General features: G+C 50.2%; 1 protein-coding gene across 3 annotated transcripts in view; it reads left to right on the top strand.

The window, feature by feature from the left end:
* The window catches only part of ATP8B (ATPase phospholipid transporting 8B), a 122,489-nt gene that overhangs the window by 20,055 nt on the left and 79,654 nt on the right, over nt 1-22,780 (top strand). The window contains exon 1 of one of the 3 annotated variants that reach the window (XM_089542947.1): nt 1,947-2,148. The exons of the other annotated variants lie outside the window; for them this stretch is intronic. The gene's annotated coding sequence lies outside the window, so the exon portion shown is untranslated. Of the gene's footprint in view, nt 1-1,946; nt 2,149-22,780 lie in introns of those variants that run through there. 3 annotated transcript variants of the gene reach the window in all.

Raw genomic sequence — 22,780 nt, 5'->3', positions numbered from 1 at the left:
TCATATAGGCCGTACCCGCGGCTGTAAACCCCCTTCCGGAGAGAGCAGCGCCATCGTATCGTGCTTACATTATAGATCGATGTTGGTCAATATTGCATGTATAAAGTTTGATTGCATAGCTGGAAGGAAACTTTTGAAGTGTTCATGATTTTTGTGCCTTTTTTTTTCAATATGACTATATATTTGACTCAGTTCGTTGCCAGTTCATCTAACGACACGTGTTCTAAACACGCAAAGGACGTTTTTTTCCGATGCTGCAGTTTTTCATGAAACAAGACACGTCAGAAGTGTTTTTCTCATCCCATGACCAGGATTAAGAGTGTGTGCTTCAACAAAATATTCAGTGCTCCTGACGAGTTGCCAATCCTTGCATTTGCTGCTTTCTTGTGTGTTGATTTCGTGCTCATTGTGAAAGTGCATTCGACAAGGTAAGTTGTTGGACGAGTTGGGGACGGTATTCTTTAAGTACAGCGCGATGAACGGGACACAGAAGAAAGGAACGCGCAGGGACACAACACAGCGCTGACTCACAACTGAAATATTTATTGGCTGACCATCCGGAGTGTGTATCAGAAATGGAAAGCAGTGCACACAAGTTGTGCGTGAGAAGCAAAAAAAAATAGCGTATAACAGGCACGTGTCAACGTTCACAATCAAGGTAACATTTTTGGTTGTGAGTCAGCGCTCTGTTGTGTCTCTGCGTGTTGCTTTCTTCTATGTCCCGTTCGTCGCACTGTAGTTATGGAAAGTGCTGTAAAATTGAGCACATGACTTCTCTAGACGCAATGATTAGTCAGAATAGCACAAATGTTAGGTAAGGAGTTCTCTTGCGTACTATCTTGCACGAACATCGTAACTAATCCTGTGGTTCAATTTGCTGTGCAAGGTGGCTGCAGCCGCTAGCCCTATCCCGGTTTGGAATGACGCCAATAAAATCCATTCGGCCGCCACGATGGTCTCAGCGTAGCGTCCGCATTATACGTTGGAGCAGGTTGCTAATAAGTGGCAGTAAAGTTGTGAATGGGCTGCGGAAATCTTGCTAATAAGCGGATTAGCTAAGCTGGTTTGGTTTGGTTTATTGGGGTTTAACGTCCCAAAGCAACTCAGACGAGGTACGCTGTAGTGGAGGGTTCCGGAAATTTCGACCACCTGTAGTTCTTTAACGTGCACTGACATCGCATTAGCTAAGCGTGCAGCTTTTCGAAACGCTCGTGCTCTCAAACACGGCGGCCGCTATGGCTTCACTGCGACCCGTCTATATAGGTCTTGCCTCCTGGCGATATTGGCTCTTGCTTGTTGATCATTGTGGCCGATAAAAACGATCGAGCGATAAGAATAGAAAGAAATGTCGGACGTCACGGAGAGGGATGGTCTCGTATCTTCCTGCAATGAAACGAGGGTTTTTCGGCCCATAAGGCATGCAGGCTGGTTGAATCATTTCAAAAACAGTTTTTTTTGTTTTTTTTTTACCGGGGAAGGCGCGACGATAATACAGGGCGTCGCGTAATGTGAAAGGAGGCACGACAGGCAGGGATGACAAAAGGAGACGCGGTATCTCGGCGAAGTGAACGACAGGGCGTTGTGCGCTGTAGGATCGCCGTCCAATATACGCCCACTGCCTCGCTGATTTCATGCACAAGGGGTTTCTAGGCGATAGCGAGCGTCAGTGCCACGCATGGTAACCCGTAACTCATATATGTGTACTGATTATGTTGTTTTTGTTGTTTTTAGACTTTGTGTACTGATCAATCAAGAAAGCTAGAACTTTTCTTTTTCGTTTTTTGTTTGTTCTTGGCTTATTATTATTATTTTACCTGCGTACCAGTACCAATCCTTCTGGCAAGTTTAGTGTGTATAGCGATAACCGTATCGTCAGCAATGTTTCGTCGAGATCGGCCGAAGCGGGCCGGCTGATAACATTATTGTTTCGCCCGTTGCGCGCTCCGTTCCTCATAGTCGGTGTGTGGTCATCAGTGAGGCTGGACCTATTGGCAGGCCTCTTCGACGAGGTTCATCGATAGGACTCATTTCTTGCCGGCCCTTCTCGCTCAGTTCTCCGAGTGTGTGGGTGTCTTTGGAGGATATTGGCTGAACAGCGGGAACTGCCCCCGTGGAGGCCTCGATTCCGCCGACTGCCGTCCGAGCGCGGTGCGTATATGTGCGAGCTTACACTGGATTTTTTTTTATGACGCGTAGATGCATCGCGGTTCCTTGTTTGACACCGCTGCTGCAGGGGTTTTAGCGACAGTTGCGTACTATAGGCAACTTTCTGGGCAGTAATGACGTCTTCCCTTGTAAAGATTTCAATATATTGTCGCTTGAAACTGTCGGATATTTCTGCCAGCTCTATACACTAAGAAGAACGACGAAAAATTAACTGACTTGTTTCTTTTCTCAGTTGTTAAATGTATACGTCGAATTCATTCCGACGATTACTGCGTCGCCCGACTTTTCCAAGATTCCTTATCGTTCGGTCGATGCCGGCACTCCTACAACTCTGCGAATCCTTCGTAAGCTGTCCTCGTTTACGGGTCGGGACTAGAATCTACCCCCCCCCCCCCCCCCCCCCCCCTCCTCTAACCTCTCTTCCTGGTGTTTGTTTTATTGTTTTTGTTGTCAGCGCGAGCGTATACCTACGTGTGAGTGTGCGGGCAAGCTTGGGCGGAGTTCGCAGTGAACTTGGGTCTGCTCTGGAAACTTGGGGATCGGATTTCGATTCCATGGCTGATCTCGATGGCGTTCGGCCTTCGTTGGGGATATGCATCCGAGGATGAGGCCTTTCAAGTGACATTCCGTCCTCGCGGTGGCATTTGTTCTTGAGGAAGCTTGCTGAAATCGCCATTTGTGCTGGCATACGCAAAGGCATCGGAGAGAGAGAGCGTTGTAATTGATCTGAAAGCATCAGAGCTGCATCAAAAGGGTTGTGTATAGCTAACGATTGAAAGTGCGTTGTCGGTGGCGTACAGTAACAAGAAAATACGGAGACAGGCAGACTCGTGGTTGCTGTCAGTAAACACTATCGAGCAGTCGATCAGAAAATGAGCCAACTCGCAGGCATTGCGCATGTGGGTCTCGCCCGCGGTGTAAGAACATATTCTTAAACCGTGGTCTCGGCCGTTGCCTCCGTAGTCTGCTTTAGTTTCGCGTATGCCCTTTACCTGAGAATAGCAGTGTACTTTCGCTGTCGTTTGTAGACGTTGTCTGCATGTTTGGTAACCATTTTTATATTTATTTGTTCGACTACTAGGACCTCCCTACTCCGACTTAAGGGCATTTCACCCGCCTCCTTGGGCAAGCAGTTCAATAACGAACAGAAAAGAAAGCTCCTGGAGCCACGTGAACACGCTTGAAGTGTTTGATGATCGACGGGAAAGCAAAATCTGCCTGTCCAAACATGGTTTCACTCTAATCTGTTATTATGTTTGCTCAATCAAGCCGGCGGTTGTTCATTTCGCATCTGGTGTTGAACGTCCAAGGGGGAAAAAAAAAAGCTCAGCCCAACGCGACAGAGGGCAAGGTGTACAGGAAGGCGCGATTAGAAAAATGTCTGGGACATAGGGTGGCCAATTGCTGGTGCGGGACGGCGCTGATCGGCGATGAGTAAAAATGTCGTTGTGCTGCCGACGACTCAACTTGGACGGTGGTGGTTGTCGCATATGTGGGAACTCGCTTCGCGGTGGCGGCTTTGTGAAGCGTGCAGGTCAATAAAAGAATAAAATTAATTAATAAAGATTATTTTCCAAAATGAGCTGAAGGGTCCCTGGCATACAGCAGTTACCATCACTAAAGTAGAATAAAATACGCCGATGCCTATGTATGCCCAAGGTTCGCGGCGCAACGCACTTATCGTCGGGCACCTGCGCCGGTGTGACGACGGTGTGAAAGCCCTTCCCTTCCCCACCGCCCTTTCTCTGTGCCGGCTCACTTTTCCTCCTTCGGCGTGGACGCTTGTCGCGCCAGCTGCTCGGAGCCCTTTTCTTTGCCATTGCGCCGCCGCCGGTGTCTGCGTACTGCGCTAAGAGCTGCTGTGGATGCGGCCTTTCATGCCTTCCTCCCTCTCCCCTCTCTCTCCGTTCGAAGTGGTTCGTGGCGAGGATTTATGGGTGAGGTGGACCCGCGTGGCTGCAGCAGAGCCCCGTTTCAATGGCCGCTGCGTCCCCATTCCCAGACGCATCGAGCGCGGTGCGTATATGTGCCTGCTGGACGTAGCTACGAGCTGCAAAAGAAAGAAAAAAATAAAAACGTCCGTTGGAAGCTAACCGTGCTGTAAAGACGAAGATGTGAAAGCGTTTCTTTAGTTACCCACTGCGCTGCTAGATAGCTTTCAGTGTGGGATGACACTATAGTTGACGTAATATTGCGGCTTCACTATATAAGACACTCCACGATGACAGCGCTGACGAGCAGTTATAGCCTATCGGATTGTGCCACGGAGACGGGGGCACTGTCTCGAAGGATATCGAAGATTGTGTACTGACCGCACCTTTTGAGCCGACGAATGCGAAAGCGGCGATAACGATTGGTCGAATTCGCGGAGTAACGCTTGCCTGCGCCTACGGTAAAGGTGGCATTTAAAGTGCGAGTAGTATTGCGGGTTTAGTATAAGCTATGGTTTCGTTTAGCGGCGCGCATCCTTTCTTTTTAATTCCATCTCATTTTATTTCATTTTTTGCCCTGCGTGCACGCTTGGATGTCGGCCCTCAATTGCCATAACGTTTCGCGCTGACATCTTCATTTAAAAAAGGTGCGATGACCCGCGCACTCGTCGCGACGAAGCGTTTTCGTGGCAGTGCAGAGTGCTTCCCTGTCGGCGTGCGCAAACGTTGCTAATCCGCGCCAAAAAACTCTGCTGCGGGCAGCAGTTCGATACGTATACGCGTGTGGCGCTCGTATGGTGTGCGAGCACGCCCGGTATCGCAGAGCAGAGGGCGGGAGGACCTGCTTAGATACTCGCGTGACACCGCTCTGTATATGCGGTTCCGACCCCGTCACCCGAGGGGCGGGGGGGGGGGGGGGGGGGGGGGGGTTGTGTGGACATAAGCATGCATATACTACCATAACGCGGCGCATTTACGTGCTCCCAATGTTTCGCCATCTCATTAGACGAGCCTTCGGGTAAAACGCGACGCTGGCTGAAAGCTGCAGCCGCTCTCCCGAAAGAAGGAACAAAAAAGTGAGCGCAGGAAAATATCGTTCGCTGGAAAACTGCGCCGTTTGTATACGATCGCCATTCGTAGAGACGGCGCGTGCGAAACGCTTGTATTGTGTTATGCTCGGTGCACACACATGCGGGGCAGCTCGGCGGCGATCCACGCCCCCATTCCGTGTTCCCTCGTGGACTCGGCGATGCGTTCGTGTGTTTGCGTCGTGGGCATTGTGAGTGTGCGCTCGTGGGTCCGAGCGAATGGTTGGGTGGGCGGAATATTCGCCGACACCAGATTGGCGGGCGGAACTTCCTCGCCCATAAAACGTATATAGCTGCTCCGCGGCCGCCCTTTTCAGAGCCGTTGACGGCCGTGTTTACCAGCGCCGATCCCTGTATATTGCTTGTACTCGCAGAGAACGAAAGGCAAAAAAAAAAAAAAAGAAAGTGGAACACTAAAGAATGAAGCAGTTGATTGAAGGGGTGTCGGGCATGGCTGGTTTGCATGGGCATGGATGGAAACCGGAACGACTCGGTTTGTTTCGTGTTGCTGCGTTTCGTACGCACGCTCTTTTGTGTCGGGTCGTACGCGGCCACGCTGGTGTTTTCAGTTAACGCGGTTTGGGCTAACTCGGTCCCTGCGCTCACTCGAGGTAATCGAATACGGCGTTGTTTGCGGTTGAGGAGTCGAGAAAGGAAGTGCCGGAGAAGAAAGAAAACGAGATGACAGCGTAGTCGGACGCATCAAGTGTATTTTATTCTGTGTCGTTTCATCCCTCAGCGCAAGTTGTGCTGTGTAGAGAACGGCTCGTTTTGTGGAACCATCGATGTCAGTGTCTGTCGGGTCGTCAGAGCATAAAAGTCTAGACACTATGTGATGAACAAGATGAAGTTGTCGTCTCTTTGTTCGCATTGTTTGCTTGTAGTCTCGAGACTGCTTTCTTTCTTTCTTTCTTTCTTTCTTTCTTTCTTTCTTTCTTTCTTTCTTTCTTTCTTTCTTTCTTTCTTTCTTTCTTTCTTTCTTTCTTTCTTTCTTTCTTTCTTTCTTTCTTTCTTTCTTTCTCTTTCTTTCCTTCTTTCTTTCCTTCTTTCTTTCCTTCTTTCTTCCTTTCTTTCTTTCTTCTTCCTTTCTTTCTCTCTTTCTTTCTTCCTTTCTTTCTTTCTTTCTTCCTTTCTTTCTCTCTTTCTTTCCTCCTTTCTTTCTCTCTTTCTTTCTTTCTTTCTTCCTTTCTTTCTTTCTCTCTTTCTTTCTTTCTTTCTTTCTTTGTTCCTTTCTTTCTTTCGTTCTTTGTCCCTTCTCCTTCTTTCTTTCTTGTTATCGACGCCGTGAGTGCGTCTGTCGTCATTTTTGGAGCCTCAGCCGAACAGCACGTTTTACTGGGATTGCTTCGCAAACTCTTTCTGAAGGCCTCTTGAGACAGTCTTTAGAAGAAATTACAAACTGTCACAAAGAAACGAGCGGCGCACTCGAGTGCTGTGGTGCTTTTCATCCCTATTCCTTTTCTGCTTTAGAGGGACAGTAAGGACTTCGTCGATTTGCTTCGAGAAAGTGCAGTTGAGAGTCTCTGTAGGGGCTCGTTCGTTGCTCTTATCGCGTGTTCAGACGCATTACTTTTTTCCTGATAAATGTTGAAGCAGCAATAAACGCACCTGCAGTAAATCCGCTCGCATTTACCGCGCTACTAGCGCGCTGGTGATGTCATCCGTGACGTCACTGTAAGGAGCCTAAAGGGCAGTGGAAATGGTGGGGCTTATTCTTGTGACAGCACACAGTTTGGCTCGACCTGTTCACGCTGACATAGCTAACGGGCCGCGAGTAGCTGCTTAGGTCGTCACATATGCTGAAGCCGTCATGGTGAAATGAAGAAGGGGACGTTGCGTCGCGTTATTACGTCACTCGAGCAGTTCGCGCGAGCGCCGACGGCGTCGCCAGGAGTCTCTTTTTCTGTTCCGACGTCTTATAAACGGAATCGGAACATGCTCGAAGGGTCGAATGGTGTTTTTTATGGCTTGTTGTAGAGATTCCAGCCACAATATAAATTCAGTTTGGTGTCCTTGTAGAAGTCGTACGCTTGTTAACACGTATCATCAAGTTCTCCAAGTATATTTGCAGTTAAAAAAATAAAATGAGAGCCTTAAAGGTGCACTGAAGGGGAATCTGAACTCGTATTTTTACCGCTGGAACTCGATCTACACGTTCCGAGCGTTGTTAGAAACTTCGAATTATTGCCCTGTGCGGCCGATTTCCCTAATTTAAATCGGATCAATGTCCGGCTCCCGCCTTTTTTTTTTTTTTAATTCCCCACAAGCGGTGGGAGGAGTCGACCAACCTTTCACCCAGCTTGCCGCTCTGCCATCGGCGGAGTGATACGTAGTGATCGGCGAAAGCGAAGAGTCCACGCTTACTTTTATTTCCGTGGGCCTAATTTGCAGCTGTGTAGTCTCTGACTAGACCTATTTATTCACGGAAACCTAAAAGAAACGAAATAAAAGCGAAATAAAAGTCGCCACGCGACTGCCAGAAAGGCACTCCATGCGTTGGTTGACTCCTCCCACCGTATGCGGGGAATTTAAAAAAAAAAAAAAAAAAGGCGAGAGCCAGGCGTAACTCCGATTTTGTTAGGGAAATCGGCCGCACAGGGCAATAAGTCGCCGTTTCTAAGAATGCTTGGAACGTGTAGATCGAGTTCCCGCGGCAAAAAGACGAGTTCAGATTCCTCTTCAGTGCACCTTTAGTAAAAGCGCATAACGCTTCGTCGCTGACGTCAGGTGCGATTTGCGTCTCAAGACAGGCGCATAAGGAGCCAGTAAGTGTCGAAAGCCGTTCAGTTACTCGTATACGGCCTCCTCCGCATGGTTTCCACAGTGCGAAGGTAATCCTCACGTAACGAGCGGAACCCCACTCGGCAACAGTCGTCGCGTGAACGCCACGCATGTGCTTTTCCTCTGCCGCTGGGTGAGTTTCCTCTTAGCTGCAGCTGAAAACGTCCTGGCGATGTATAGTGTACGTAGTTTAGCTTCGTCCTCTGGTACATTACAGTTGGTTGCATTTCTCGGGGAAATCCTACGGGTACTCGCGCGAACAAAATCAACAGCGCTTGGCTCGTGTGAAGGACGAGGCGTCCGTGCGACGATGAGGGAAGTAAAAGGCGACGGAGCGTGTTTATGTGATCGCGTGAGAAGTGGCGAAACCAAGGTGCTGTCTGGGCGCTTATCTGTTTACCCTTTACGGGGTTTTTCACCTAAGACTTTCCATAATTTTTAAAAATAGGCTTTTTGAGTTAGACGAGCATTTTTTTAAACTTAGCATTATCACCGATGTAGTACATAGGATATACGGCTATAGGATGTGCTAACTAGCAGGCTGGTTAACTAATATTGAATAGTTAACTTTTTACCTATTTCAGTTAGGCTCCTTATTACTGAGAGGAGTATAGTCCACTTTAAGTATATATATATATATATATATATATATATATATATATATATATATATATATATATATAAACAAATTTTGGCTACATCGCGCCAAAAAGGCATGCGCTTCCGAGAAGCTTGCACGCAAAGCAACCTCTCCAGTGCACGTAACTCTTCGTCGAAGCTGCCAAAGTTTGTCAAGCCATATATGTATACACGGTGACTGTGGGCCTTTAAATAATTATGGAACCTAAGAGCGATCCCGGCCGTGGCGGTTGAATTTCTTTGGAGGAGAAATTCTAGAGGCCCGTGTACTGTGCGATGTCAGTGCATGTTAAAGAACCCCCAGGTGGTCGAAATTTCCGGAGCCCTCCACTACGGCGTCCCGCATAGCCTGAGCTGCTTTGGGTCGTTAAACCCCATAAACCAAACCTAACAGTGATAGAAAGTTAACTATTCAATATTAGTGAAACCAGCCGGCTAGCTATCACGTCTTAGCTGTATTCCGATGTACTTTACCGCTGGCGATGCTGTACCGATAAAAGCGCTCTTTTAGACCAAATATCGCTGGAGCCTCCACCACAGGTGGCGGGTGGTGCCTATAGACCAGATTTTTTTACCCTCGCACGCAGGCTGCGGACGCGCGCCTACTCTCGACGCCAGTCGCCATCTGTCGGCGCGCGCGGCCCGAGGGACTGCGGGTCGCGCCGGCGCCGCGCATAGAACGCATGTTTACGTGTTCGCTTCTGCCGTTTTGTGCTCCATCAGCTAACGTATGAGGGTGTGTGCTGTGCGTCACTACTCACATTTGCCCTCTTCCAGACAGTGCTGCGGTTATCTAGTGCGCAGTTACTCGTTAACGTGACATCCGAGTGTAGTCGACCAAGTAGTGTACGGACTGGAAACCGGCACTTCTAAGCAGATTTCTGCGCTGTCGTGTCGTTTGTCGTCGCCTTTTACGTGCGATATCATCTATGATAATTTTATGCATCAGAATGTAGATCTATTGATTTGACTCAGTGGAGTAGTAACTGGATAGGCGAGCTGCAGACTGAAGGTTGTCCCGACGGAGCGCGTGTTTTCGATCACCAGTACGTGTTCAGCATCCTTGCGCTGAGCTTGCTCTTGTTCCCATTCAGAACATTTCATATACAGGATTGTAAGCACGACCGCTACCAATTTTAGCTGTTTTTTCCGCACACATGTCAGAGGTATCTGGGGGGTAAAGGTTTATCTATAGTATCTTTCTGCTGTTGGTATCTACCTTAGCTTGGTTTGGTTTATTAAGGTTTTACGTTCCAAAGCGACTCAGGCTATGAGGGACGCCGTAGTGAAGGGCTCCGGAAATTTCGACCACCTGGGGTTCTTTAACGTGCACTGACATCGCACAGTACACGCGCCTCTAGAATTTCGCCTCCTTCGAAATTCGGCCGCCGCGGCCGGGATCGAACCCGCGTCTTTTGGGCCAGAGCAGAGAGCCGTAACCACTGAGCCACCGCATCGGTGCGGTATCTACATTATTCATAGGAAAATATGCGCGATTTCATTACATTTTCCACACTTAGCCAAACGCCTACGCAACGCTCTCACACGCGGCGAGAGCTCCTGAATAACATAACGCGACTTCGGACCTCAGAATTAGTGAAAGCTGGATTAGCTGCTCATATCTATTCAAGCTTTTATAAATTAAGCGAAAGTACGTTTTTATGCACCAGGTTGCATAAACCATGACAAAATTTGTTTTCTGTTGGCGCTGCGACTCAGTTGAGCTCACAGCGGTAATTTGTTGATAAACTGGCGCGGCGACAAGAAAGCCGTTTGTGGAAGGGGGGGGGGGGGGGGGGGCTTTATGGCCGGCAGGAAGGAATAAGAGTGCATGGGAATTGGAACTGCATACTAGCCGCACACCTAATTCTTGATATTGAATAAAAAGTTTCTTTGCGGTGGAGCACCAAGACGGAATTCGATATAAGCACGAGCGCGTTCTAAGCGCCGGCACAATTAACCTGAATGTCAAACTAAATGTCATTAAAACGCTTCAATGTTATCGCTTTGATAACGTAAATACTTCCTGCAACGCAGCCACGCAGCGGAAGTATGCTCGACAATGTTTTTTTAGCGCCCGAAGCGCGGCTATATGCAGGCGCGGCCGCGGAACTGCCGCAGCCCCGCAGTCCCCAAAGAAACGCCCGCACCGCGGCGCGCCAGTCGGTGCAAAATGGCCGCGCCCAGGAGAGGCTCAAAAATCTCGCGCTGCAGTCGCGAACGGGCTCGCGGTAGGCAAGAGGCCAGGGAGTGGCGTCGAGTTGAGGTGGTGCAGCGCCGGTTTTCAAGGCTTGTATGCGCGTTTTGAGTTTCCGAGAATCATAACAATGGTTGATGCTTTCAACTTAGTATTCCTGGAAGTACACGGGCTCGCGTTGACCATGTACAGCGTATTTCGACACGGTGTGTATTGTATTATGGCTAGAAAGCGCTGCAGTTGGTTTCTACCCTAGGCATTCAATAAAAAGATAAGTTTTTGACACTGAACTAGCAAGAATGATTTTACCTCGGGACAGTGCTGAGGGAAGCACTGGCGTGTTTTCGGCAGAGCCGACGTGCGCTCACCGTCTGTTGACACACGTGTCGCACAGTGCGAAAAGTGGGGACAGCGTCGATCGTGTCCCGATCTCATCTGTCTCGCGTAGCCGCTCTTTTTAGCCGTCAGATCAGGCACCACTAGGCTGACTTCTCCCCTTCTTAAACTGGTCGATTTGGTGAAAAGTTTGGATTCCTGAAATTATATTTCTTCCAGCCCTGGGTCTTCTGTTTGGTTACTAAAAATTATAGCAAAATATTCAGTAGAAATTCATAAAATTACGGTTTTTAGATCTGTGGTCGTCAAAAATTGTGAGGTAATGGCGTTCCTGATGGTCCTGGCACGTCGCAAATCCTGCGGGTTTCCGACGACGGAGCACCACAATGGTAGTATCACTACGCAGAAGAGGGATCAGAGGTTTCGTTGATTTCAGTGCGGCATTTCTTTGACCAAAACGAAAGCGAAGAGGCCATAAACGAGGGGAAAAAAACTTAAAGCTTTGTTTTGTGATCTACCACATTTTCCGATTGGCATCACTCACCCCTTCGTAAAATTGTAACGAATGGAAATAGAATGATTCTATTTGTCGCGAACGATTCCAGAGACATTGAGGAGTGCAATAGATCTCTCTATTTTTTTTTTTGCTACAGGAGCAGTAGTATGGTAGTCATTTTTGATAAGAAAGGTACTGCGAATCTAAAAAAAAGAAGTAATACCGCCATCATAGAGAATAGGGCGTTGGCAACGTGCTGGCATAAAATATTTCCGCATTTTCTACTTAATTATTCAAGACCCGTGGTGACTTGACGAGGGTGTTAATTATAATTATCCAAGAACTTTACCAGGTATAGCTGAAAATAAAACGCATTGCTGAAATTAGCAGAGCAATTTCATATTTGCACCAAATTTGGTTACATATCTCAAGCATCAATAAAGAAAACACTTTTCATTGCCTCATCCGCTATCAATCTCGCTACGTGCCTCTGTTGGTAGCCCGCCTGCGGTTGCTTCTTTCCAAACAGCCTTCGCGATCATGTACTACTTCATGAAGAAGCTTATGACACATGCGTGATGCAATGAAAGTACGCTGTTCGAAGCATGCCAACGCGACCGCGCAAGATTGTCACAACTTACCAGACTTTTCTACTACAATCAAATAATTATGTTGTTCATGTTAAGAAATATTTTGAAGCATATATTAAATGCCCTAAAATGCGTCATTACACGTTCGTATAACTTCTGCACACGTTATAACATGCTGCGCTATCAACAAAATAACGCACTCCTCGGTGGAGAGTGACCCTGCCGGCGCCTCGCGTGCACACCAGCTCAGGGTGATAAATACGTTCGCAGCTACATACATGCTTTTTCTTTTCCTTGCGCAATTTTAAGCGTACCATGCGGTTGTTCAGGTGAATGAGCGCGGCAATTTCCGTGCTATGAAGTACGTTGACTGGCAGCGCCGGTCTACACCAGACTTCGCGCTTTTTACTACGCGGGGTGAAGGATTTCCCTTGGCAGCTGGAGAGAGGAAATCGCCCCTCTCCATTTGTAGAGAGAGGAGGGAGAGGCCCTACATTGAACACTACTCAGCGTAAATGCATAAAAGAAGCGATTGCGAGTAGAAATTGAATAGGAAATAGTATCGGAATTTGAATAGATTGGTGAGTGAAATACACCGAATCAGTATTGGGATGGATTGGCGAGCGAAAGAGAAATGCTGTCGCATTTTCCTCCGCATCAATCCATTCTATCGTACCTGAACTTTTCAGCTCATTTTTATTCACGTCCCTACACCGGTGTTAGTTTTTTTTTTTACCTCCTGCAAGTCAAGTGTTCGTTCATTTGCGCGTGGTGTACGCGTATGCGTGATTCTGAGACAACTGTTGCAATATCTTAGACGAAAAAGAGATCTCGTTCGAGATGTTAGAAAGTATAAAGATCAGTTCTCTCGCTATCAAAAGGGAGCCGCTTGCTGCGTGACTGGGTGTGGCTTTCTCTTTCTCCGTTCGATATATGCATGCGAAGATTCTGCGCGGTTGGTTTTGAATTGGAAATCCCGCCGTCGCCCCCCGCGAACGCGACCCGCCGCGGTTCTTCCGCAGCCACGTACGCTTCGTCGGTATTCTCGCAGTCCTTTCGGTGGCGGCGGTGTATAACGAGTTACGACAGTGCGTTTCGGGCCGTTCACCCCTCGCAGTGACTGTACTGCCTGAAAACGGTTCACTGCTCTTCTTTTTTTTTCTGCATTTTGTATTAGTTTACTTTTATTTTCTTTCGAGAAAACGACCTTCGACTTTCGAGAAAACGGCGGTTTCCAGCTCTCGCTGCCATGTTATTTAAGTCTTGAACTACGAGATGGGGACGGTTGCGGGCTGACTGTGAGGCAGTATAAACTCGCTGGCCTCCGCTGCTCGCTAAGTACTGCTTCCGATTCAGCGCTCGACGTAACATGCAGAAGTGCCGGGCCATTTGGCACTGGTTCAGCGCGCGGGCCATTTCGGCCGAATCGTGGCTTTACCGATAAACTATTCCCCTAATCGTAGCAACGGTTGCCGTAGCTTAAAAACGCTCTTCTACTAGAGTATTTCACTGCTCGCTAAAGATTCCCGCGAAGTTGAAATTAATCCAAAGTTCCTTCCGCTCGGCTCGCTTGAAAGTCCAGAACGCAGCTTTGGCACTTGAAAAGTCTAATAGCGATGACGATGATAATTATGATGCGGATATTGTGGAATGGCTGTGTCAATAAAGAGAACTCATCCGCGAATATTTTTCTCTCATAGCCTGCTAGTCCAAAGGAAGCCGTGTGGTAACCTGCAGAGCATCTCAGATTCCCTAATGTGGGCGGAAGGCTGGTAGTGCAGCGCTGTTTCCCGCTCCACCACTGCCGTCTTTGACCAGCGTTCCTCGGAACCTATGGCAGCGGTGGCGTAAAGAGAGAGAGAAGGCGACAGCGCACCGCGGACGTCACTGACGTTGGGCGTCGTCTGATGTCTCCACTGGGCGCGCGAAACTTGCGGCCGACCCGCGGGCCACGTGTCTTCGTCTCCAGACCCTGCCGCACCCACCCCCCGGCGGCTGTCTTCGTGCACTGTATACCGGCACGAATCCCCCGACGCTGTGATCGTATGTCCGTCCGCCTCGGAGACGCGTGGAAGAAGGTGGGGTCGTGCGCGCTTCCGGGCCGGAGACGCGTTCGCCGCCGGAAGTTCCACGGCGCGGACTCCTACGGCGCAATGCGATGGCGGGTGTGTGTGCGGCTCGTAAGGTCTCTGGGTTGGCGACGTACCAGAAGGCCACACGCGATACGGAGAGCGTGTCACGGACCTATCTGCATTGACGTTCGCTGTGGCGTCGTCGCCTCGGTACGCGGAGCTGTCAGGATGTCTCGCGTGACTTCTGGTCGGTGTGCATGCTCACTAGAGACCTGGCTCTTTTTTGCTTTCATTGCGCCGACCCTTCGCCCCCCCCCCCCTCCCCCCACTACACCCATACCTTCCCCTAATGGATATTTATAGGTTAACTCTGTCCCTTGGTCATCGCAAAGCGCAAGCTATCTGCGGCGGTAGGCTTTTCTGCACGGCTTTCTGGGAATACGGGTACTTCGCCTTTCGTCTTCGATGTTATGCAAAGAAGCACGCGGCTTTCTCGGAGGGGCTGAAGCGTGCGGGAAGAGTAGGAATAAGGCGCGCTGGTAGACCCGCTGTTACTTCACTAAAACGTGAGGAAAGCGAGAAGTCAAAAGATGCGGTAGGTTGAGGAAAAGGAAAGGATAAAAGAGAAAGGGAAAATTATCATGCGGAGCACGTCTTGCAGCATCGCATAGCTATACAGAAACGCGCTGTTAAATTTGATGCTACTGACGGTCGTTTAGAGTCGCTCTTGCGCTTCTTTACTTTCTCCTTTTGTTTTAAATTCTCTTTTTTTTTCTATCGGCGCAGCTCGAGTAACTTGAGTGGCTTTTCAGCACCGCGCGACCGTAATCCTTCCGGCGAAGCGCGCATGGTGCAAGAGGCAGGCAGACGTGCCGCGGTTCTGTTTACCGCGCGAATAGTCTAGCTAATGGATCGCCCCCGCCGTGTGTCCTCTTCGCAGCGGCGCTGGTGGTGGAGTCACTCTCTTCATTCACCGCCGCCTCTCTACGCAACTTGCGCCGATAGAAAAGAAAAAAAAAGAACTAGAAGAGAATTGGAAGAGAGAGACAAGAGGGGGAAGCAGCCGCTTCGTTTCGCGCTGCCGCGCACTCGCTCGCGCCTCCGCAACACAGCACCCGAAATAGCTGGCGCGAGCGTCGCCGGCGCGAGGCCCGCTTCGGTTTACGCGCGCGCTCCCCGTTCGGACGAGCGGACCTGCATAGTAATTGTTCTCTTCCCATAGCACGCACTCACACACGCTTGGACTGCCACCCCTCCCCCCCTCCCACGCACACATACAAAAAAATACCGACGTTGCCTTCGTCGCCGCAAAGCGCTTGCTAGCAGGCACCGCCGCGAACGTGTTGTTGCGGGCTATGTGCACTGTGCTGTTGCAGAGGTGACGACGAAGCCGTTTTCATTCGACGAGAGAGCTTCTCTCTCCATCTCTCTCTCTCCCTGGGGACTGCGGAGGCAGTTCATGCCCTCGTTCACGATTCTGCGGGGCAGCGGCACGTACTATTTACTACTACTACTACGCTTACTGCTACTGCGGGAAAGAGGGGGGGGGGGGGGGGGAAGAGAGCTGGTGAGTGGCGCCGCGTCCTTCCGCTGCGTTAAGCGCTCGGGTCTTCCGCAGCGGGACTAATGACCGCGCGGACGCGTTTGGCCGAGCTTGAGCCGAGCACTCCACACACGCAAGTATACGCGCAGTCGGGAGGGAGGCGGTGTGGAAGCGGGACCCCGGGGGTTTAATCTTTCATTCGGGTCAGGCCACCGAAAAAAGCCCGTGCGTGCGTGCGCGAAATTCGCTCACGCTTGCAGTGCGCCTGTGTGTGCGGTCGGTTGGCCGGCGGGTGCTATTTTGTGCCACTTAGTACACGCCGTGCTCTCTCTCTGTTTGTCTCCCTTTCGTCGCTTTTATTGGGCGCTACGGTTCGCGGTAGCGCGGCGGCGTTTCTTCAGTCTTTTTCTCGCTATAAAGGATCCCCCCCAGCACTCGAAAATCGGCTCGGCGATGGGGACACCGTTTGCTGCGTGGGCGCAATCGGTGTTTGTGTGCGTGCGCGTGTGTGCGTGCGTGACCTACCGTCGGAGAGCGTCGCCGGCGTGCGATAACGCAACTCCCTCTTTGTCTCGGTTGTGTTTGATAATGCCTGTGTTGCTCGCCTCCCCTTGGCGGCCACGATGGGCAGCCGGGGATTTGTGGGTTAGCGAGGGCACGGCGGCGCAGTGGGCGAGAGGGGGAGGGGTGGGGATTAACTGTATCATATCGCATCATCTGGGAGCTGTAACCAATCTAAACCAAGAGTTTTTTTTTTTTTTTCCCGAGCAGTCTTTGGATAGTTCTAAATACGAGCGGGTTATGCAGGGACGCGCTTCTTTCTACAGATCAGTTATGAAGGTCATTGCTTTGGGTCTAAACTAACGGGTCTAATGTGCTTCGAAAGTTTTTTTTTTTTTTCAAGGAGGTTGATCTAAATACGTGATAGTAGCCGCCCCCTTCGTTTCTCTATTTTGTGTTGTCGCTTCTGCAAAGCAAGCGACTGTCGCAACAAAAAAAAAAAGTTTTTTTTTTAGCCGGATAGGCACCGGATCACACTCAGTGATTTTTACTTTTGCTGGTTCTGGAGTTTTGTACTGACTTCTTTTTTTGCCGGTGTTTTTCTTTTATTTCATTCATTCACTTCATTCATTCATTTGGTTCTTTTGCTAAAAGGTCTTTCACTGCTGTCGTATTATAGTGAGCGAAATAATAAAAGCTCCTGTATTTTTCATCCTCATCTATGAAAGAGAGGAAGAGACCGCGCGATAGAGACCCCCCCCCCCCCCCCCCCCCCCCCCCCCCCCCCCCCCCCCCCTCCTTGCCGCCAATGTGAGCGCCACCTGGATCGTTTGCATTTTCCAGCTGCAATTTATTTTCCCTGTCTCTGTCTTAGTACCATTGATTCAACATTTTTTTTTCTCCTTCTTCCTATTCTGTCTTGTCGGTTCCTTTAGCGACTGCTACGACGGCGAGTGTTGCGATATGTTAGACAAAACATATATCAAAAACTTTTTGTTTCCATGTTGCGTTCTATTTAAATGACAGCAGGAACGGAACTCCGCCTTGATGATTCCGGGAGCGGTGTTTTCTTTTTACTTTATTTAGTTGCGCAAAAAGGAATGCGTGTTCGAGGGCCCAGCGGAGCGATGAGGCGTAGCCAACGGCTTCTGTTCTCGTACGCGCCTCGCAAATGAGCCGGTTTGTACGCGCGGCCATTTGTTTTGCCACCCTGCGCGGTTTCTCGGGAACCTCAGCTGGGTGCAGTTTTTTTTTTCTTTTTTTGCTGTTGCGCAACGCGCTTCGACATTCCACTGCAGCCGCGGCAGACAGGGGTCGTTCCCTGGCGCCCGGAGAATTTGACGGATAGATTTAATTAGGCCCCTTCGTTTGAGCTACTCAGCACAGCGCGCGTGTAGAGGTCACTTTGCTTTCTTTTTTTCGTGCAGAGGCCGTACCACTCTCCGGCGCGCGCGGGAGCTGAAATTGTGAGCTCTGACATTGCGCATCCCTAATGTCCTCCAATTGGCCGCGCATTGCTTTACTCCGACCGTTCTCTGACCTTACTTGAAGAGACTGGATGGGTTTGCGTTGAAGAAAAAAAAAATAGAGTATCGTAATAGTTTGTTCTCGCGAACATAGTGCAAGGGTCGTTGCGATGCTAAACGATCATCGCGTTTAGGATTGTTCGCGGTTTCGTAATTTCTACAGTCTTCGTGATGTGAAGGCGTGAAATATTTGGCACAAATGAAGGGAGTGTTGCAATTTAACATCATCATCATCATTACGCCTCAAGCAGGAGTCGAGTTGAGGTCTCTGCAGGGCAAAGACCTCTCCCAACGACTCCTGTCTCGAGCCACTTAGCCAATCTCCCGAGCTCTCGTCACTGCATCCGGCACTCAACACCAGGGGAATTAAATGCGTTATCGCGCGAAACCGTGAGAGAAATTAAAGTGGCCTTTGCGCCTGAGACCCCGGTGCAAACGAGTGTGCGGCTAGTTGGAAGGGAGGGTTATGTTTACAACGAGTTTTCACTGGCTTTGAAAGGGCTTCACTGGAGTCCTTTGCTAGTCTAGTTCTAGGCTGGCGTGGCCTATAGGCTGCTTACCTTCATTTGCTGCAGTCGTTTCCTGGCGCTTGTCGCGACCCGCCTGAAAGCTGAACAGTGGTCGCTTTCTTTTTCTCGCCGCGCTGGTATACCCGCTCGCGACGGAGGACAAGGACCTCGTGCGATGCTGACCCCCGCGGTTGTGAGCCCCGGAGGCCTAACGTACACTACTTCGCTCCCTCGTAATGGCGCAGTTGTTGTTGTTGTTGTTGTAGCCTTTGGAAGAATCGCACATACCCACTCTGGGGGATCGGCCAAGAATCGGGTGGTAAAGGTTGGAATTCACCTGTACGTAGTAAAGGCAAAAGAAAAGCACACGGGAGAGCAACACCGGGGAAGTCTACCACAAGGAGGGCAGGGAGTAACATATCGGAATGTTTCGTTTGTTTTCGTTTAATCGTCGGGGACCTCCCATTTCTCTGGCCCCGCTGCGGTGGCCGAGTGGTTACGGCGCTCGACTGCTGGCCCGAAAGGTGCGGGTTCGATCCCGGCCGCGGAGGCCGGATTTCGAGGGAGGCGAAATTCTACAGGCCCGTGTACTGTGCGATGTCAGTGCACGTTAAAGAACCCCAGGTGGTCGAAATTTCCGGAGCCCTCCACTACGGCGTCTCTCATAGCCTTAGTCGCTTTGGGACGTTAAACCCCATAAACCAAACCAAACCTCCCATTTCTCTGGTTCGAAACTGACGGCGCAGCTGGTATGCCGACAGCTGTGCGTGCGGGGAAGCTGGCTAGAGAACCAGAACGAGAGTGCATCGTCCTTTTGTCATTACCACGCTTATTGAGACGAGTAGCGTCCAGTTGGTAGTGCTTGGGCCTTGCCGAGACAGTAGGTTTCCGCGGCAATCTCTGCAAGTATTCCTCGTGATGAGTCTCTCACAACCACCTCTAACCACAAAGGCGGTTAGAGGCGTGATAAGAATCCCGACGATGGTCGAGGAATTGGAGGGAACGTCGAAGATAGTCTTTCCAAGCGCCTGCGGCGGCCTCCAGGCGCGCATGGACCCGGCAGACAGGAGTCGGCGGGAGCCGAGGCAACAATGGGAGCCAGCAAAGCAGCAGAAGCTGCACCCAACGCACATACGAACACTCGATAGTGCGTGCGCGTGGCACCCTTCTTCTGCGTCCCCCTGGGAGGAGGAGGAGAATGAGGAAGAGGCGAGAGCAATCCTTTTGCGAGTAACGGCCGCTTCCTCCCCCCCCCCCCCCCTCTCTCCAGTCGCGATGTTTGCGCGTGGCCTCCGCCGTTCAATCGCTAAAAGGCGTCTCGCTCCCGCGGCGGGCCACTTGAGGGCGCGCTGTTTGTTTTGACAGCGACGCCGCCGCCGCCGCTGTGGGCTCCTGTCTCGGCGGTGGCCTTCTCCGCCCCGCCGAGCATTGTGCGGGCGCCTAGGATGAGGAGGGGGGGGGATGCTCGGGCCGCGCTGCTTGTGTGGGCGCCAGCGGGTGTAGCCGAGCGTGTGCATAGCGCGGCTTGCTTCTGCTGTGCTACCCTGCGTTCGCTTTTTGTCCGTTCTGCGCAGTTTCTCTCTCGCGACGTGCGCGTTTCTGGCGTAGCGAGTTGCATAAAGGCGCGCTGGGAAAGACGGCAGCGGCATGCAGCACGGGGTCGCCGTTATTGCAGGGCGATGCGAGTGCCGAAGAGATGGAGCGCCGAGATTATTATTGTTGTTGTCACTGTTGACCGTACTTAGAATCTCTAATATAATCACGGTAAAATGAAAGGCCTTGATAACGTTTAGCGGCGAGGACCGGCCTTCATCAGCCTTGATGCTTCCCCGCACGCACCTGTGTGCTGCGGCAAAAGCGACTTTCAGCCCTCCTAGACGTGCTACGCCGTTCGCAGCGAGGACCGGCGAGTCCACACTGGCAGGCGTATACTTGAAGGGATAACCTCCTAATGGGACACCCTTTGCTGATTCGCAGTACCTGTTGAGCGGTGCCGGCCGGCCGTGACCTCTTCTGCACTGGCCTTGAGCGGAATGTGGATGGACATCTTGGTGTGGGCGAACGAGCATCATCGAGAATGCGACGTCCATGGTCGCGAGACCTAAGTGAAGAACAGAAGAGCAAGGTTCCGGGCTAGTTGGTAGTGCATTTAAAAGAAGAAACATCGCGAAGAAACACGGACACACGAAGAAACGACACACACACGAGCGCTAAGTGAACTTGGGAAGGGGCAGTCTCGCGAAGGTTTGTATGCAGCCACCGCTGCCGCCAATTCGCTGAGAAAAGTTTTTCTGTTTTGTAATGTGAAACAGTGATAGGATCAGCCTTAGCACATTTTCTCTTTTTGTGCGAGGGTTATGCTTCGACAACACACGTTGGTCTAGAAGAAGAGCAGTTCAGTAGGAAAGGAGATTAGCTCCGCTAAAACATATGGCCTTTTGAGGGAAGACACACGTGTGTGCTTATGTATGCTCAGAATAGAACTTCCATTTTGTGCGAAAATGGCTCACCCTGCACTTTTCCCCCATTGATTCAGCCCCCAGAGGTTCGATAAATTTCGAGCGTCTAGCGAGTCCTTTTGTACACGCTTAAGAGATGGCGATTTTTTTTTTTGTTTACTAGTTTCAGATACGTGCATGAACTCGCACGTACAAACGTACCGGACATACTCACGCCGGTTCTTTCTCGTCCCACTTCTTTTTTCTTCGCTGGTTCCTTCTTTCCATCGATCTTTCTCCCGCCCTGCGGCCGGCCGAGCTGGCGTGTCTCAAGGCACGCGACGTGTTTTCGACTTCTTAGCCCCTCTCCCCCGTTCCCGTTTCCACGCGCTCGGCAAATAAAGAATTAACGTCGCAGGTGGCGGGTATCGACACTGCGCGGTGCAGCTGCCACAGCCGTGTCCTGCCATTAGCATCGATTGCTGCATTGACCGCGCGATAACGTTCTTCCAGCACCGCTGGCCCCGCGAGCCGTGTATGTGTGTGTATATATATTCGGGGCGCCGCCGTTGTCAAGGTGGTGGTCTCCCTAATGAAGCCCGCTCGCGCTGACGAGCGCGTCAGCGACCTTCGTCGGCGGGAGCGGGCCCTGTGCCGCGATGGTACTGGAACGCGGGGTCGTATACGTCTCGGTCCTAATTAAAGGGCGCCACACGCACGGGGGAAAACATTGCGGGAAATCTAAACAGTAAGGAGAAAAAAATGTCGCGACAGTATGTGGTCAAAAGCTTTGCTCTGGTTGTTTTTTTTTATTATTTCGCGTCAGGTCAGCTCGGGACGCTTAGCCATTGTGTGACACATGGGGACGCTCTAGCGGCAGACGCCTGGCGCCCGCGAGTTCTTTGACCCTTAACCACAGCTATTTAATTGTACAGTTTGCGAAGCTTTTCATTTGAATATATACAGGGTGTTTCACCTAAGACTTTCTGCAATTTTTATAAATAAGCTATTTGAATTAGATGCGCGCTTTTTCTGGCATAGCATTGTCAGTGGTGTAGTACATCATACTGCAGCTAAGACGTGCTAACTAGCAGGCTTGTTAACCAATATTTAATAGTTAGCTTTTAAACTATTACCGTTGGCCTCCTTAATTATTGAGAGGCATGCAGCCCACCGTAAGTAATGTCCATATCCATTTGTAGAATTTCGAGGACGCGATTGTCCTCGGCGCTGTGGCCCAACAAATTTCGCCTACATCGCGCCAAAATACATGCGGTATGAGAAGCTTGCAGGCAAAGCAACCTCTCCAGTGAGCCTAACTCGTCGAAATAGCCAAAATTTGTTGGGCCACAGCGCCGAGGATAATCCTGCTCTCGAAATTCTAAAAACGGATATGGACATTACTTACAGTCGGCTACACGCCTCTCAATAATTAAGGAGCCCAACAGTAATAGTTTAAAAGTTAACTATTAAATATTGGTTAACAAGCCTGCTAGTTAGCACGTCTTAGCTGCATTATGATGTACTACAGCACTGACAATGCTATGACAGGAAAAGCGCGCATCTAATTCAAATAGCTTATTTTTAAAAATTGCAGAAAGTCTTAGGTGAAACACCCTGTATATATATATATATATATATATAGGACGATTCGGCTTTTCCACCAAAACGGATCCCCTTCCAGACAATGGCGTAGGCGGATTCTCATGTGTCTGCTATAGGATGACAACGCAGGGAGTGGCAGATATATATATATATATAAGGTGGTACGTTTATTGCTTCAATTTTCATAAAGGCGCACTGTTATTTTCCCGACAAAGGACCCCCTTCCTGCCAATGCCGTCGACCGATTCTCAGGAACCTGCTAGCGTGACAATCCACAGAGGGGACCATCCCCTTTCATCTGCCACTCCCTGCATTGTCATGCTATAGCAGGCACGTGATAATCGGCCTACGCCATGGCTGGA

Source organism: Amblyomma mixtum, chromosome 5, assembly GCF_055824585.1.
Source record: "Amblyomma mixtum isolate Tamu chromosome 5, ASM5582458v1, whole genome shotgun sequence".
NCBI lineage: Eukaryota > Metazoa > Arthropoda > Arachnida > Ixodida > Ixodidae > Amblyomma > Amblyomma mixtum.
This window is presented reverse-complemented; position numbering and strand designations above follow the sequence as displayed.